Source organism: Salvia miltiorrhiza, unplaced genomic scaffold (genome assembly GCF_028751815.1).
Source record: "Salvia miltiorrhiza cultivar Shanhuang (shh) unplaced genomic scaffold, IMPLAD_Smil_shh original_scaffold_305, whole genome shotgun sequence".
Lineage (NCBI taxonomy): Eukaryota > Viridiplantae > Streptophyta > Magnoliopsida > Lamiales > Lamiaceae > Salvia > Salvia miltiorrhiza.
The window spans coordinates 138,686-144,028 of NW_026651524.1; the positions used below are offsets into that span (position 1 = coordinate 138,686).

Below are 5,343 nucleotides of genomic sequence, written 5' to 3' on the forward strand. Positions count from 1 at the left end.
ATCAAAATTAAGCAATAGCTTGAGAACTTATGCGAAAAATAGAATCACAATCTAGGCATACGAAAAATAAATATAAAATTATAAAATCGTTTCCCGTGCATTGCAACGGGTGCTAATGCTTGTTATTTTGATAAAAGAAAGTTTCAATCCAAATTAAGGAAGTGGGCTACTTGGTCGACGGACTGTTGGAGAGCGTGGAGAGGGAGCTGTATCCTATTGAGATCTATACTGATTCACTCCTTGCTGCAAGGATTATGGCATCTCCTGGCGATGATCGCGATTTCCTCTCGGAGGACATTCTCGACATTGTCAGCCGTGCGAGGGTGTAGTGACCCGCTCTTTTATATATTTTAAATCTAGTAATGAGTGTTTATTTTTGTTCATCAGTGAATGAAAACGGTTTTTATCCTAATATGAATTTAGCTTATGATCCTGAATTTATATTGTTAAAGCAGTCAATGATATTATTTCAGAGTTATAACTGACTTAGCAAAGTCACGTTATTTATTTAAGCAAGATGAAATTAGATTTTATCTTTATTCAAGTCGTGATTTATTTCTGACTCGTGAGTTAATTAAATCTGCGGATTTAATTTAAATATTAGAACAACAAACGAATTAAATCTACGGATTTAATTTAGATTCATTTTATAATTTATCGATTTAAGCGAGAAATCACATGTCGAAATACGAGAATTATTTAAATAAACAGTATCAAGCAGATACGAGCACGCGATCCATCTTACAGTTACAGAATCACCGAAACAGAGAAAATACATCAATAATTCTCCTCTACATTTTTTTTTTCTTTATTTTTCTTCTCTTTTTCTTTCCATTAATTTTGTTCCCCACTTCATTTTACCACTAAATCTACTTTTTGACTTTCACCACCATTTTCCCCACCACTTTCACCACCATTTTCTCCACAACTCAATTATGCAACAACACATATTGTTCCAGCCATCAAGTCTTTTCTTCCCTCACCAAAACGTGTAGAAGAAGTTGAGAAAGGGAGAGAGAGTTTCCTCCAACTCCAAATTGTAACTTGAAGAGGTATATACTAAGCTTCTTTATTTTGAATTCGGTTGCATATCATCCAAACGGTTCCCAAAAATTCTCAAATTAATTGTGTATCATCTTTCATACGTTTTCTATATTTTGGTAAAATTTTAGAATATTTAGAGCTCGCATGATTTATTTATGAATTTGTAAACATCACTGCCCATCTGGAATACATTTTTGGTAAACAATCTTTGGGAGATCATAAGTAAAGTTTCAATCGGTGAAAACCTTTGAAACTTGAATATGTCACTCTAGACTCCCGTATCGTTCTTTTGACATCGGCCTCACCATTTTTGAGTAAGGGAAACAACCGGTATAAATTCTTGAAATCTAGTTCTTATTCCATGTACCATCCAGTAGATTTTACAAACCTACGACTTTGAGGTGGAAAAGGCCGACTTAAATATTTGATTCTCAAGCCTATCTTTCTACTGAATATTCACTGACATGTTGGGAACTTACTTGTTCAGTTTTAGAATTTTTGGTGAAGCCTAAAGTGGTTTTTCCGATTTATGTTCTGAATCTGCCAAATTTGAACTCTTTTTGTGCACTGAACTTTAGATAGTCATATCTTCCAAACCATGAAGGTTCTTAGAGTAAATCCAACTGGAGAGTGTTATGATCTCTCCCTAGTTTCCAGATTGACCTTTGGGGTTCCAAGTGGAGTTTTGTAAAGGGAGATATGAATTTTTAAAGAAAGCCCACTGACTTGGTTGTAATCTGGAAATATGAAATTTTCAGATTTTTGCTTGTTAAATACCCATCTTTGAGAGGGCATATCTTGCTCGTTTGAATTGTTTTTCATTCGATTCAAATTGGAGAATTATCCTTGAAATGTCTAGTTTCCAGAATGTCTTTTTGAGCCTCATTTGGAGATCCAAGGTAGATTTGGTGTCTGTTGTAAAACAAACCCTTAAGAGCTCAAGTTGTTGAATTATTTTCTATGTATCAAAGTTTATTTTAAAGGATGTTTCGTGAAAGATTTAGTATATGTGCGTAACAAGTTTGGGACTATTTATTTTAAATGAGGTCCGTTATTTATTTAAATTATGATGGACTTTTAATGAATATTTTTGGGATTAAACTCTTATTTCTTGATTTATATAAATTATTTTAAGGACTTATAAATATGAATTTCGTAGGCCTACTGACTTACTGTGATCGACGGTTTGTTGATGCTAACAGCTTTGAAAATTTTATAGCAAGTCCCTACATGAGTCTTGAGTACCCTGGAAAAATTTCAAGCCATTCCAACTTCGTTTGATACTTCTTTAAAATGCGAAACCTAAACTGCACATTACTACCGAGAATTTCAGAGAACAGATGAAAGAGTCATTTATTTCAGTAGCTTCCTGTGTGATCTAGCTTTCCAAATATTTATGGTATTAACCTTATTGTGTTAGCTAGATATCCACCAAAGTTGAGCCCAGTTTGACAACGTTTACTATTTTTCAAAAATCCAAGTTTTCGATTGTTCAAAACTACCGAACATGGTAGATCGTGGTAAAAACGTCATATCTCTCAAACCACTTGGAGTTTTCGACTCTACTTTTTTTTTTTATATGAAACTAGACTCGAAGATCTTTCTTTCGGTATGAGTCTCGAGTCCAGGCGATGTCGGAGTCAGAACAGATTAAATTTTGAAGTTGAGTCAGTGTAAAAACAGAGCATGTTTTGATGATGTTTGATTGTGATTCTTATGTGCCTTATGTTGAGCCTTTTTATTTTATTTTATTTTTTTTAAAATTTTATAACATTACTTGTTCTTATTTATTAAGCCCGATTAATTATGAGATTATAAAGCGAATAAGTTGAAGTATTTATTTTCTATTGACTACGAGGAGCAAGGTTTATTTAATTGGCGGATTAGAACACCCTAAGAGAACGGATTAATTTTTATTAATTATCCGGCTTCATGAGACGAAACTTAGTTTTTATTTAAATCCGATAGCTTGGATTAACAATAGAAATTCCCTGATTATTATTTCAGAATAATAATTCATGCATAAGGATCATGCATAGTTAAATACACATTCTCATTTGAGGATTTTTTTTATTCGAGCAAATATCTTATATATGTACATATATTCTCGTAATAAAGGTCAAGGGCGAGATTGATAATCTGTTGAGGAGCTTTTGTATCACAGAAAATTACTATCAGGTGGGCATTACTTTCATATATATCAAATGAGTTTAAATGTTACGTTCAAGCAAGTTATTTCATGACTAAATTAATTGAAGTTATTTCAAATATTGTCTTGCCATAAAATATTTAAATTTCAGTATGATATCTATCTGATGTGACTTTTATTATGCAATCGAATTCGGGTCCTGAGCAGTTGATAGCTATCCTGCCAGGGCTAGTGTACACCAGTGACCGTGAGTCATCTAGCGGGTTGGCCGGTCAAGTGACCGTGAGAGGTGGCCACCTCTCCGGCACACAGTTCCAGATATGATAGATTACAAGAGAACTTAGACTGCAGTCGAACTTTAAGAATCACAAATGAATTTAGTAAGCTTGGGCCTTTTAGCGAAAAACTCCCTTGCTGTACTGTTTATGATGGCATGACAATTTACAGTTTTGAAGCATGTGTTTTTATACTTAGGCATACGTGCCCACTGAGTACTTTTGTACTCAAGCCCTGCATATATTTCTAAATGTGCAGGTTGAGCAGCTGCCGATGGTGATGAAGTGACGAGCGGGACTCTTTTGTTTTATTATGTATTAATGAACTCTAGGGTTACATGTCTTCATACATGTAATCAGAACCTTATTCCGCTGCGTACTCAGAAGTTTTATGTTATTTTGGATAAGTCGGAGTTATCCGAATTTACTAGTTATTTGAGTCTATACGACTAAAACTCCGTTATATTATAAATATCCATGGTGTTAACATTGATGAAATACGATCCTTTCTTGTTTGATTATTCCCCTTTCTACCCCGCTTCTAATCTCCATCCATTAGTCACGGTTTCCCCGGCTTAATTATCCTTAATTAGGACCGGTCGTGACAGAGTGGTATCAGAGCAGTTCATTTGCTCTGAACCCTAGAGTTAGCCCATTTTTCTAGTATGATCACTAGTATATGAGTCAGTCAGCCAAAGCTCATCACTTCATCACATCGTCATGCTCAGCAAGAAAGAAGGTGGTAATGATCTTAAAACATTGAGAAGTTCACGTTCTATATGAATGTACTGATGCTTACATTCAAGTTTTATGCTTTATTGATTGATTAGATATCTCAATGAACTTAGATGCGTTAAGAATGCATGATCACTGTTACGAGAAGAACAATAGAAGCTAGAAACTCAGTTATATTTCACTATAGCCATGGTGAAGAGCTAAAAAAAAAAAAGAGAATCCAATAAAAGCAGTGCAAGCGGAGTGCCACGCACGAATCACTGAAGCAGGCATAGTTCTTCATTCAGGTTGTTCACGCGTGACAGAACACCGAATCGACTATTGCCTTATTTGATGATAGATCACATGAATCATTGCTCGTAGCGACGAGTGTGACTTATGTAATCAGTTAGCTATCGCATAATGAGCTAAGACTCATTACTAACTCTCGATTATCATCAGTTATGACATGAAGAGAACCTTCATGATTTATGTTCGAACTTCAGAGTCAGACTCACATGCAGTTATAACACTTTGTGTATGATGTTATAGCATCGCGATTAGAACTGCCAGCTTATAGTTTCAGATATTCAGAACCTTTATTATTATAATTACCTATTATATTACACGTGAGCATGATTTAGAATCCCTATTGATTACGATCACCTGCTACAAATCGAAAGGAGGATAGGTGCCATGGGTAACTAGAAGTTACCAACCATTATGATTGACTAGAAAAATCTATGCAAGTGTGTAAGACGAGAGAAGTTCTCGAAGATGGTTCAGAGTTTAATAATAGCTAGAAGCGCCGACAGTGGATCAATGCTGAAACAAATGAATTAAGATTCTAATGAGACCCTAAGGATATACTCAAGATAAGTATATATACCTTAACCTATCGAGGACATCGCCTCAGTTAGAACGTCTTGGATTATACATTCAGTTTAGTAGCCAGAATGCAAGCATTGACTAAGGTCATTCCATGACTTAGTATTTTCTGTGGTGACACATACCTTGCAAAGATGCTCAGAGATGCAAAATCTATTTCCTGTAAAGGCGTGAGAGTGCTTCGAATTATATGGTTACATTTCAAGCGCTATGTGAATGAACACTAAGTACTAGAAGTACTACATTAAGAGCATGTAGAGGAAGATTGTTGAG

General features: G+C 34.9%; 1 long non-coding RNA gene across 1 annotated transcript; it reads left to right on the forward strand.

The window, feature by feature from the left end:
* Nucleotides 1-934: 934 nt before the first annotated feature.
* LOC131004020 (uncharacterized) lies at nucleotides 935-3,966 on the forward strand. Its single transcript, XR_009094883.1, has 3 exons — nucleotides 935-1,052; nucleotides 3,163-3,222; nucleotides 3,728-3,966. It is a non-coding gene; the product is annotated as an uncharacterized LOC131004020 (long non-coding RNA).
* Nucleotides 3,967-5,343: the final 1,377 nt, after the last annotated feature.